This window comes from Megalopta genalis, chromosome 8, assembly GCF_051020955.1.
Source record: "Megalopta genalis isolate 19385.01 chromosome 8, iyMegGena1_principal, whole genome shotgun sequence".
NCBI classification, from domain to species: domain Eukaryota; kingdom Metazoa; phylum Arthropoda; class Insecta; order Hymenoptera; family Halictidae; genus Megalopta; species Megalopta genalis.
In genome coordinates, this window is record NC_135020.1 from 16,447,536 (window position 1) to 16,461,051 (window position 13,516).

The 13,516-nt window shown below is 42.3% G+C and overlaps 1 protein-coding gene and 1 long non-coding RNA gene across 4 annotated transcripts in view; one reads left to right on the plus strand and one right to left on the minus strand.

Annotated features, from left to right (window-relative positions):
- The window catches only part of grh (grainy head), a 242,857-nt gene that overhangs the window by 140,257 nt on the left and 89,084 nt on the right, over positions 1 to 13,516 (minus strand). The gene's annotated exons all lie outside the window — the stretch shown is intronic.
- LOC117227645 (uncharacterized) overlaps positions 1 to 13,516 on the plus strand; it is a 127,133-nt gene that overhangs the window by 15,669 nt on the left and 97,948 nt on the right. The window contains exon 2 of the long non-coding RNA XR_013034016.1: positions 11,008 to 11,108. This is a non-coding gene — a long non-coding RNA (uncharacterized LOC117227645). The remainder of the gene's footprint in view (positions 1 to 11,007; positions 11,109 to 13,516) is intronic.

Consider the following 13,516-nt stretch of genomic DNA (forward strand, 5'->3'; position numbering starts at 1 on the left):
GAGTTCCTAAAAAATATGTCGAAAAAAGTTGATAAATAAAATCTCACCGATCCTAAGCATAACTAGCTACAGTTTTACCAAGACGCTTCACCGTTCGAGTGTTACATGACCTTAAAGCTGACCCTGCACAAGCACCGGTCATCGCATGACGCGACGATATTAATGGGACTCACTGCAATATCGTATGAACTTTTCCCATCAAAAATGTCCGCGTGTATCCACGAACCATCGATCATCGACAGGGAAAGCAGGAAGACACAGGCTCGTAATAAACCTTGCCACATTGTGTATATTCACGATTCCTGCGGAATATCATAATTCCATTGAATGAAACCCGCCAGGAATAGCAAAGTGGAAATTGTGTCGCGAATTAATCGATTCTAGTTACACAACCCGGGATAGATTGATGGACGAACGATTACGGTGTGCTCGCGCGCGCGCACGCGAAATTACATAATTTTTCGCAGAGATACGTGTCGTTTTCCGGCCGCGAGGTCTCCAGGAATAGTGGGAACAGCGACCTGGTGGAAAAAAGAGTAAAACACACGCGGACAGCCGGAGAAGGAAAATCGATTTCCGAGGTGGTAGAGACGGTCTGGGTGCGCAGGTGCGTTAAGTGGTCGGACGTGGTGGCCAGGTAACACGCCGCGGGCCGATCCGTCCGCACGGCGTATCAAGATTTCGTGTGTGCGAAGAGAACAGGATCGGCATTCGGCACTCTCACTACCGGCACGCCGAATAACACGATCGTTTTAGCGACTCGCGGGACAACATTTCACGGGGGAAAGACGTCTGGCGGCTCGATATACGCGGATCCGACGTGATTGATCGTTCTTTTTTTTGCTCGCGGTCCGACACCCACTAGGCCCTCGCGTCGCGGAAATGCGGAATTATCGACGGTTTTTAACGGTTTCACGAACACTGTTCTAAGACGACAGATAGGGAAACAGGATTTACGATTAATCCTCGGAAAGACGCCCGACCGATGCCGTAACTCTGATTACGAGCTCCTCGCTCCTTTTAACTTTATTTGGTGTAACACAGCGCACAGTGATGCCTGCGTACAAAATGTTGACCACGTTTTACAACTTCGTGCGATTTTGATGAAAATCGGTACGCTTGAGTTTGTAAGGTTCTTGAGTTTGAATATGGTATCGAAATACAATATTCAACATGGGAAATCAGGCATTATGAATGACATTGTTCTCAACTTTTTGTTGTTTTTGGGAATAACAATAGTTTTACAATATTTGGTTATAATTGTTTGAGCATCAAGATTCCCCAGTTCTATGGGTGTTCGTCGAAGTCGATCAGCTACGATACAAGAGGTCCCGAGTTCCAAATCTCTTGAGCGTATGATATGTAGAGAATAGTGGTTTAGTAGTGGTTTATCTTTATCTTTATCTTTATCCTTGTCTCTGTCTCTGTCCTTGTCTCTGTCCTTGTCTCTGTCCTTGTCTCTGTCCTTGTCTCTGTCCTTGTCTCTGTCCTTGTCTCTGTCCTTGTCTCTGTCCTTGTCTCTGTCCTTGTCTCTGTCTCTGTCTCTGTCTCTGACTTTGTCTTTGTCTTTATCAATATCTTTAATCTTCTGAAAACCAAACCAGAGGCCAATTGGTCATCCCACAGTAACCGGCTCCACTACCCCAATTAGGATATAAGATCTAATATTACGATCTCTTAATTTCAATTTTTCTTAACATTGTCCACGGAGCGTGTTGATGACGTTATTTGACACTTCGAACTTGGATAACATAGAAATGGGTATTAACGGAGAAAATTGTTCGATTCGATATCATAATCGACATCCTGCTTTTCCATTCACTTTTCTCATAAATATATGTTCGTCTCAGGAGCCAATCCCATGCAAGCCCATTAAGTACACCACAGCTGTATCCCGTAGGTCCGTCTCTGATTCTATTATTGCTTCGAAACTAAAGACTTCGTTTTTTAGCGTTACCTTATTAACGAGATTGATGTTCCTTGTCTCTTCATTGTATTCCACCGCTAATTTAATTCCCCTCTCATCCCGTCCCCCCTATCGCGTTCCAACAAGAAGTCCGCGAGTAAATCCGTTTCTACAAATGCCGCAACATAAAGACAGCCCATCCTCGTGTCCGGGGCAACACGATTCCTCCAGTTTCCATGGCGCGTCGCAGTATCTCTCCACTCCCGTTTCCTGTACGTTTCCACGAGGGATCTGGGAACCGTCATCCCATAAACCTCGTCCGCGACAGGGGAATGGTTCGAACAAATGTTTCCCTTCGCGAGGAGACCCGAGGAGGCCCGCCTACGTCCGGCCGGTTCCCGTAATCAACAAGGTCTTTATTAATTTACCAGCGGTGTTTTCGCTCCGCCTGGATCACCGCCGGTTGGTACTCGATGGCGCGCAGCAACTCGCGAGATCCGCGCCTCGATTTAGCGTCCCGAGAATAATCATGCGACGCGTAACGGCGCTCCTTCGATCTCGGTTCTCTCGTTTAATCCGATCGGAAAAGACGAAACGGAGACGCCCCGGCCGGCAGGAACGGTTTTAATGGGCCGTGCCATCGACGGAGCAAGCATTAAAACAAATCTGCCGCGGCGGAACGACCGCCATACCCATCGAGGACCTATAGCTGCGAGACGGAAACCAGTCCGCGCAACCCTATAACGCGTAACGATTACCCTCTTTGAGCCCGTTGTGTTAGCAGAATGGCGAAGTAGGAGGTGCGAATTTATGCGAACGAGCGTATACCCGCTCCGTCTAACCTCTACACGTTTCTAATTGCGAGCTGGCCTAGCGTCGGTGGCGGGGCGAACGCCGGACACGTAATTGCAGGTTCGATGCCTTCGGGAACGTCCGTATCGTCGTCCATTCCCTAGCAAGATTTCTAGTTACTGGCGGAAATTCTCTCGTTCCCCGGAGATCTTCAAATTCGTCTTATACGTGGACCGCAAACTTTTTAATGCAGAATAAAAAATCAATTAGTTCGCGTGATACTTTATTTTATAGTGAGTTGAAAATAATAGAACAGCGTTTTCTCATTTCTTAAATGTTCGTCCTTTGTGCAAAATAAAAATTTTCCAAGACGATCGTAAGGAACAGAAAGTAAATAAAAATAGATTTTTTAATAAGTTTGATAAGTTGAAAATAGTATGGCAATATTATTCGATTCTTCTTATGTTTTCATAATTTTATCATTTCTGTTACTCATATTTTCCAGAAATACGTAATACAGTAATGTCTCTCTAATTGACGCTCAGATTGTCCACAAAAGTGGACAATTTGGGAAGAGGAGATACGATTATTCGAGCCTCGCGGTTCGTTTTTATTGTTACGAATTGTCAACAACTATAAAAAACGAGCTACAAGGCTCGAATAATCGATTCTGCTCTTCCCAAATTGTCAATTTTTTTGCACAATTTAGGCGACGATTAGGGAGACATTACTGTACTTATAAACGATACGTTACTTGGATGATCTCCATAAATGGAGAAGATACAATTGAATTTTTATTTATTGTTTATTGACTGTGCTTACTTGGATGATCCCCATAAATGGAGAAGATACAATTGAATTTTTATTTATTCTTTATTGGCTGTGCTTACTTGGATAATCTCCATAAATGGAGAAGATACAATTGAATTTTTATTTATTCTTTATTGGCTGTGCTTACTTGGACGATCTCCATAAATGGAGAAGATACAATTGAATTTTGATTTATTCTTTATTGGCTGTGCTACAGAGCCCTGTTGCACAATATAAGTGGATACGAATATAACAATGGAACATACAAAATAAGAATAACGTGCTCCCGGTTACGCATTTGTTCGTAACAAAATGTTATCTTAGATTAGGCTAAAACTTTGAGAGCCGATCGCCTACTATGTTCTTCCATTGGTACGACAACAGAGAAGAATGATCGCGAAGAAATACATTTCGTATTTCTGCAGCAACAGCAAGAATCAATAACTTTAACAAGTAAATAGTACATCAGTGCATTCGACTTTCAACCTATGCGTGTGTTTGAAATTTCATTAATTTTTCTCATAAGTGTATAAAATTCGATGTTCGGTGATCACGATCTAAAAGGCTCCCATTAACGGAACAAACGGCAGGCAGCTTTTCCACAGCAACACGATCACAGAGAGGTCGGTTCCCCGTTTCTATTATACTTTGTCTCCGGCGATATCGGCGGAAAATGTCGCAAGTGTCGGCGGTTTCGCAATCTCTCCAATTGTGCCGATTGTCCGCAAGCTGGGATCGCCGGATTTACGAGACCGTTCGATACAGTAGCCGGAGGTGTCCGTAACGCGTGTGTGTCACGAAATTAACGCAATTTCGCCGGCGACAAACTGGTCCGAGGAGGCGTTATCAGCTCGAGCAGGTAACGGGCGGCCGCAAAATTAATGATAATAAATGAATATTTACAGCGTCGTATGTCTGTAGCGGCTCGGTAACGATTACATATAAATATTGCGTAATTACTTTTAAGTTCGCCACGTTATCGCAGCTGTCGGGAGAACTTTCTGCCGAACCAGTGGCACCGGCGGCACCCGACCGAGCACCAGATAAATTTCACCCACGTATCAACGATGATATCGACTTATTTAGAGCCGGCCGCTGTTCGCGCGTGATTTAGGCTATACGACGAAAATAGATTCAGCCAATTGAATCGCGTACGCGGGGAATGCTAATTTATAGATCGATGTTGTATATCGTAACTCTCCTGGTTTTTCAACGCGGTGCCCCGGCTCAATTATTTATTGGTGAGTACAGTTCGAATGGTTCGAATAATATTTCCGAGACGTTATCGTTCCAGCGCAAATCGAGAAAATCGTTTGGCAGTTAGTTCCAGTTTCGTGTGCCGAAAGATTGCTGCGGTTCCTGTTTACAGTACATATTCGATAATTTCATTACGAATAGAAATTCTGCACTCTCTCGGTCTTAACACCGTATCCACCGGCAGTTTCCTAATGTAAAATTAATGTTTCCTAAATAATGTCTCTCGAATTGACGCTCAGATTGTCCACAAAAATGGACAATTTGGGAAGAGGAGACACGATTAATTTGAGTCTAGCGCCTCGTTTCTTATAGTTACCGATTCTCAACAACTATAAAAACGAGGCGCAAGGCTCGAACAATCGTATCTCTTCTTCTAAAATTGTCCGTTTTTATGTACAATTTAAGCGTCGAATTAGGAAGACATTACTGTAGTTCCTTTGAAATCGAAGACCAATAGTTAAGAATTTGGTAAAAAAAAGTGTTTCAAAAATCAATCTCGCGCGTGGTCTTCCGAAATTATTATTTCGAAGAAAATTATCGAGCTCCTCCCGATGCACAGTCCGGTAATTAAAAAGCCTATTAATACGCTTCTGCTAAATAAGAAAATTATACTATTAATCGATCACGCCGCTGCGACAATAAAAAATATCGAGGGAATCGAAGATTTTCAGCGGAAAAAAAAGAGATTCCCCTTTAATTACCGCATACCAGCGAATCGCGCGACCATTAAGGCGAATCCCTTCGCGGAATGGCGAGGATGATTGCGGCACTCTTACGATCTGCGAACCGCGCGGACCGTGCCGAACATAAACGCAGAATGTCCGGAGAAAACGATCATTGTCCGCGACGTTATGGGACGCGATGCGCTTCGACCATCGTCGAGGGCCAATTAAACGTCCCTGGGACAATCGACGACATTATCGCCGTAACTTTATGCTCGACCCTTCTGTCGATCTCTGGATCCGGTACAATTTCATTTCTTCACTGAGAGATCCGATCAACAATCATTGCACGACGGCGATCGCTTTCGGGCGAACTCCCTCATTATTGTCGAGATATCGCAATCAAGCCTTTATTTTTAATATAAATCACTAATTACCAGCTTGGAGACTATCGCAATCTTATCTTTCGCAGAAAAAGTTTATGGACGTGTCTTATTTTCTGACGACACGGCGTTTTGTTTTTGTGAATCTTGAACGCGACGCGATACTCCAATTCCTGGAACATTGCGATTTCTTAAAAATAAGAATTTCGCAGTGAATAAGAAGCAATAACAATAATGGACTTTTAAATGATCTATCCAGTGGATGAATACTCTTCGGTGAATGAACATTTTTCAGGGTTGAAGGGTAATGTTAACGCGTAGTATTTACCGTTTTTTACATTAACATTTCTACATTTTACTATATACTTGTATGAAATAGTCTTGTAGATGTTATTATGTAAAAATTTGACCAAGTGTTCGTTCATTGGACATATTTTTCACTCAGTTTTATATTGCCCTTTAAAAGATAGCAGGAGAAAGTAGGGTGAAACGGGGAACAGTAATGTCTCCCTTACTGACGCTCAGATTGTGCACAAAAATGGACAATTTGGGAAGAGGAGATATGATTATTCGAGCCTTGCGGTTCATTTTTATAGTTACGAATTGTCAACAACTACAAAAAGCAAGCTACAAGGCTCGAATAATCGTATCTCCTCTTCCAAAATTGTCCATTTTTTTGGACAATCCGAGCGTCAATTAGAGAGACATTACTGTATCTCTATTTCTCTAAAATAAGAGGTGCGATATGCAGCCAACGCGAAGTGTTATGTTCCGGAAAAAATCCGGAAAAGTTTGTTATCGGTTACAGACTTGTGCAATGAACAGTTCTCGCCTGAACGTATCTTGAAAAAACATACCAGAGAACGCGTGTGAACTGGAGACTATAAAAATTGTGTGCAAAGAACGGATTACGGATTACAATAAGTGTATAAGTAAATATTTGAACAAACAGAATAATGATTTTCTCATTACCATAAAATTTACACGATTTTAAATAGATACCCCATTTTACCCTATCGGTGGAGTAAAACGTGAAATTTTGACAAATTGTATTCCCATTGTTGAACGACTTTTTTATTTGGATAAGACGCATTATTTTCTAGCAGTTTAAGGTTCACTGAATGTTTCTGGTGGCATTAAACATTTGTTGTTGCATCCGATTGTTCGTTAGCAGCAAAAATAACTTTGCGTTCCCGTTTTACCTCATTTTCTCCTATGACTAAGGCAAGAACAACAAAATAGCTAAAATTGAGTTCATGGTTGTATAAATTTGATAATAAAACAATCTGTGTTCACCATATTATCATTCAAGAGATTAAATAACGGTTATTTTAACAACCGCGCAGCTTGAACATTCTTTCGCTAGACAGGTCACCTTATGTAACGATCGATTATAGTTCTTGCCGCTACACGTATCATTTTCAGTGTTATTTTTTTCGGGGGACACCCAAAGCGCGGCCTCGTGCAGAAATCAAGCAATCAAAATTTATGCTTTTCGCATAAAAAGAACCTTTTTTCCCCGTCGATATTTAAGGGTCATACGTAGCGCCATGTTCGTTAGAGTCAATTAATTCCGCGATGCCCGCGGAGAAGATCATATAACGTGCGCGTTGATAGCTTCATTAAACGAATGCGCAGTACATTCCGAAACAACCGTTTGATTGGCAGAAAAACCTGATCGCCTGCGACTGGCGTCGTGCGTAGGATGACGCCGCACCAATTTCGAAATTCAATTAATCGCAATTATATATCAATTCACGAACGCCGATGCATCCCTTCGGCGAATGATCTGCATGTTCTGCCGTGGACGCCTTGATTAACGCGCCGATTACTATGTCAATCACATACGGGTGACAAAGTTATTTATCTACAATGAACAATTAATTTTCGTGCGGCACGCTGATCGAAACAATTTTTGTCACGATCACGAGAGGCGGCGAAATTCCAAGAGTAATCGTTTCGCAAAATCTTACCTGTCGATCGTCGATTCTCAATCGCGCCGATTGTTCATTAACTTTTATTAACAGACTGCAATGTGTAAATTGGCTTTATAATAGTTATTAACAAGTTTCAAGGAATTTTCTAAACTACCGAAAATTGTCCGCATTTATCGCGGAAGAATTATTAGAAAGAGAAACTTTCTATTAATTTGATCGAGTTGAAAATAATCGAATAGTACTTTCTGATCCTGTAAATATGATTGCCGTTTTACATTCGATCCATTTACTTTTATCGCAGCTACATACTATCCGCATACTATCCGCAAATAGCAGAAAAATGATTAAAACGTTTCCTTTTCTAACAATTTTATTTTGCTGGAAATAATCGCGCAGCATTTACAATTTCTTTAAATGTCTCTCTGTTGTTTTACGTTCGACGAATTAATTCTCACACCTGCATAAAATCCGCGAGTTATGCTCGACCGGATAGAACGCTGGATAAAGACCCTAAACGCGATCAATTTCTTCGAAACCGATTGTTTTCGAGGCACGTTTTTCACAATTTGCTGCGAATTCAATCTCGGACCAAGAGGGAAAAACAAGGATGTGTATTCGCCGTGCGTTACAAGATATCATAATAGAAAAAAGGAGGATAGATTGCGGGATGTTTGAACACCTCGCGCGATTTCTTATCTATTTTCCTCCCCGTCAATTTACCTGTCCCGGACCATTTTACACGCCTCTTCCTTCATTCCGAGCGCTCGCTCCGCTATTTGTTTCTTTAATGGCCTTCTCCACGCTACCGAGCGCACCCTTATCGCCGTATCAATCTGTGCACGTTATATTCAATACAATCTGCCCCACCAATTGCATTACATCAGGCGCAGCTTTTTCCAGGCGGAGCCGAGCCGCTATCTGATAACCAAAACGACCATCCTTATCAGCCGCGCGAGTCGCGGACGAACCGTTCTCCATTCCACGCCGGCGCGGCGGGAAATTGGAAAACAAAAGAAAGAGAAACAGAAATAAAGAGAGAGAGAGAGAGAGAGAGAGTAAGAAGGACGGATGAGGTCGTTCGGCGTGGTTCTAACAACCGAGTCAATGTCGTGAGCCGATACAGTGATCCGCGGACACGGTGGAGGCGCTCGAATATGGTTATAGCCTCATAGTCGGCTGCCATCTTCTTCCAGGCGAGCTGCTCGCGACAAAATCGGCTAACCCGTCTTTCATTTCGTGCCTTGTAATTGGAGAAGTGTACTTTGTGACCGTGGACATTGTAGACCCGGGACACAGACTCGACCGGATGGTCGCCCGCGTGATCGAAGCAAGTGGACGCCACTGGATACTTAAATTTGATGGAACATAAAAGCGCGACTGTCGTCGATCCTCTTGTTTCGGTGTAAAGTGTACGATGTAACTGCGACTACGCTTGCCTTATGCATTTACAGCGACGATCTGCAAAAAATCATGAATCGCAGTATTCATTCGACGCGGATTCGTTTTGACTTTGAATTCGATGAACGCCGTTGGTCGATCGCCGCGGTTCATGCATTATGAACGAAAATTTCATTGGTCGAGCTGCATCGAGGCGGCAACGAGACAACAGTTATTAGGTGTACTAATTGATTCTCGGACCTTAAATTAAATCGGTCGCGGCATCGATTCGAGCCCCGCGTTTTTATTTATTTCGAATTCCTCGACGTCGCCTAGCCGATTCCCGCTTTCGAACATCCGAAGATGTCGAGAAACGCGTTCGTTATAGCAAACCGCCATCCTTGTTCCGACAGGAGATTCGTCAACTGTCCGAAGAAAATGACGGAAACGTTGATTTGATCGGACATTGATACCGATGGGGATTATTTCGACGATTAGAGAGTAATTTAATTGTTTATAAGCGAACGCTTATCTCGGGACAGGGAAGCCGAGAAGTAATTTGTACACGTAATACTTCAGAATCGCGCGTTATCTCAGAAAAGCGAGATCGTGCGGGCAAGGTGCACATTGCTGGGCGTTTCAAACGTATTAATGGCGCGCTAAACAAAGGAGAACAAGAACGATGATGACAGGAGGTCGCCGAAAGCGCCCTAAAGTACGATTTTACGGCGCTGCCGCTTTCTCCCAGAAGTTTACACGGTGTACGCGTTTGATAACGCAACGGTCGGCTCGTTATCAGGAAGGAGTACCGCTGAAAGTACCTTCTACCGGCCATTAGCTCGTGTGCACCTGCGTTTGACAGACCGTTCACTCGCGTATCGAAAGAAAAAAAGTCAGCGGCTCGATCGGTTCGTGGGTTTATCGTGCTCGCGGCTGCGTATCGCACGTGCGTCTGGCGGTCGTTCGAAAGGTCACGAGTGCGTTAATGGTAATAGCGAGATACATACAGCGAATTCGGAAAAAATCGCCGCTTACGCGCCGCACCGCACCGCACCGCACCGCGGCGGCGCGCGCGGACGTTTCGAAAGGTTTCGCGGCGCGAGATCGTGCGCAAAAAATCGTTGATATACCGTTCGAGAGGCCTTTGGGAAACGGGTAAACACGGAGACGGTAAACCGGAGACGCGCCGATGTCGCGTGAAATCGCGATTGCAATCTCGGCGAGAGTTTAATTAAGCTTTTCTTGCGCGCTGCTTCGTCGGAAAGTAATTTTCCGATCCGCGAACCTGGGCTCCAGTTTTCTATATCGTCGGTGGCATTCGGAAGCGCGGAGGACACGGGAACTTTGCGAATATTCTCTACATCGATAATCAATTTTTCGGAACTGGTTCATTGTACGTATTTATGACCAAAGCGCGAATCTTCATGCAAGATACAAGTTTATTCGAGTTTTAATTAATTTTAACGAACTATACGTAATATAATCGATTTATTAAAATTCTCTAACATCATCACTGTTTCGTGTATCATCTACTCATTTTTGTCATTTTATGACAACAGCGAACGAGCAGAATTTAACATTAGATTTACGATTATTCATGTCGTAAAGATACATTTATGAGTTATGTATTCGATCTATATTACGGCAAATGTTACAATAACACTTGTTCAAAATCAGAATAAATATCTTACTGTTACTTTTATAAATTAACAGCTGTATTTTGTGCTCCGTGAATCTAGCGTTAAAGTAGCAGAAGGATTACAAAAATTCTAGAATATCGATAAATCACTATTAACTTAGTAGAATTGTTGCGGAAACTTTTACGTTGCATACAGTCTACAGAATGCTTTTAGTAGACATCTATTTTCGTCCTTTTGTTACAGACGAGGAAGGACAATGGCAAAGGGGTGACTGTGATTGTACAACGTGAAAGGGATGACGTGTGCTTATGACGCGATTATCGAAGAACTCGGACTTCTTGTCAGTAAGTGGTCAATTTTACTATTTTTAGTAGAATTTTATTTTTAATTTTTTTTTTATTTTATTTTATTTTATTTTTAATTCAAGCTATTAAACCACACACCTACAGCAGGTAAAATTTTGCCACTTCCCTCGAATGTCATCGATGCTTAAACGACGGGCACTTATGCAAATTCGGCCTTTTAAAGGAAGTTTTGCGGTGGAAACATTAACAAAACTTTATTGCCTCGATAATCGGTATCATTCCATGAAGGAGAACATAAAATCTGTATAAAATTTCGCTAAAATTTTATTATATTCCGTCCTACTTGCTATAGATATTCCAAAGTAAATACATACGTACATACATACATACATACACACATCGACGGATGATCCGTCGCGTCAGCCATTACACTTTTTCGCGATCTTTCCGATCGGTCGCGGTGGTAGAAACTCCGGGCCCGTTAATTTCAGATAAATATGCACATAATCGTGGCAGCGATTGTCCGGGCGATCGGCTTGGCCGGTCTCGGTCTTTGATATTTTAATCCGTCTCTCGGCTCTAATACGTGACACGAGTCTCAAACGCGATACGACATCTGAACGTGCGCGCTGTCTCGTGCTCGTTCCGCGCGGGCATTCTCATATCGGCTCGATGCGTGCTCGGCCGAGTAAATGTTATTCGGGGACGTTTATTCGGCGCGCGAAACGGTTCCGGCTCGCGTGTTTCGGCGAAAGCACGCGAACCAATAAGCGTGATCCGATCAAGATACGCGTCGGACAATGTACTTATTTGTCTTAATTCGGTCGTTCGGCTGTTCGCTCCATTCTTACCGCTCCATTCGCCAACTCTATCGCGAGGAAATTGCAAGATCATAACGCCGTAAAGTAGGCTAAAAACCCGCTTATCGTGTCCAAAATCATTTTAGCGGTATTACAGGGTATAAAGGTTATAGTATAGTGGGTCATTGAATTCGTCTCGGCACCAGCTGTAATATTGTGAACTCGACTGTACGTTAACCCTTTGCACTCGAAGATATTTGCACTGCAACACTATGGACATTCCTCTCGATCACGTAGATTTCTATTCCTTCTCGATTTTTGTTCCCTTTTTGAATGCAGAATTGAACACTTACTCATTGTTCCGCACTCGAATGTTCCGCAATTCATTAACTAAGAACAGTAATATCAAAATTGTTTGAAATTTCGTTATGGTACAGGTGTCTCGAAGTACTCGTTCGAGTGCAATGCTTTAATATTTAACACGTTCCGTGCTAACTTTTTTTACTAGACTTTTCATTCTAGCCAATTGATACTCTAAAAATCGATATATTGTACGTATTTATTAATTATTGTATATATAGCAATGAAACAAACATACATGGCTCATTCTTTTGGTGGAAATTAATTCATAATTTCTAAACTTGTCATGAAATATCTTTTCAGCGCATTGAATAAACATGTAAGCGTGTACCACCGGTGGTACACGTGGCACGAAACGTGTTAAAAAATCGAGATTGTCTTGAATTTTTATACAAAAATTTTATTTTTGAAATTTTTCGTATCGAAATTTGTAGAAGAGGGAGTACTGATCAACTTTTTCTGCTTCAGTACCTCGGGCATGTCGCTTAAAATAACTTTAAAAGCTGACAGTGGATGTACTCGAAATTTGCATATTGCTCTTCGTAATTGTCTAAGCATTCGTATAAAACAAATTCTGTGTCGGACACTTCTGGACATGTGTTTAAAACCGTTCCCAAAGTTTAAACTGTTATAAATATTGCGACATTTGCATACGTCAATTGCAATTACACAAAAAGTTGATTCGCCAAATTCTGTATTACATGAGAAGATAAGAATATATACGGTAAATTCTCTCTAATTGTCCCGCAGCTTGTAAACAGAAATAGACAATTTTGGACAGAGGAGACACGATGTTTCGAGATTCGCGGCTCGTTTTTACAGTCGCTGATTGTCAACAAGTATTAAAACGAGCAGCGATGCTCGAATACGGTAATTTCTCCCTAATTCGCGCACAGATTGCACACAAAAATGGACAATTTGGGAAGAGAAGATACGATTATTCGAGCCTTGCAGCTCGTTTTTATAGTTACGAATTGTCAGCAACTATAAAAACGAGACGCAGTGCTTGAATAATCGTATCTCCACTTCGCAAATTGTTCATTTTTGTGCGCAATTTGAGCGCGAATTAGGGAAAATTTGCTGTAATACCGGATGCAAATATGTCAATCTTATCGCTTAAGCACCCGTTCTCGCGACAACGAAACAAAAGCATAATTTACGACAGAGAACGGAGGATCGATGAGTCAAAAGTAAATTGTTTATAAAGTCTCGGTTGAAACGTAGTACAGTACGTTCTCCCTAATTAACGCTCAGATTGTGCACGAAAAATTTTGGAAGAGGAGACAC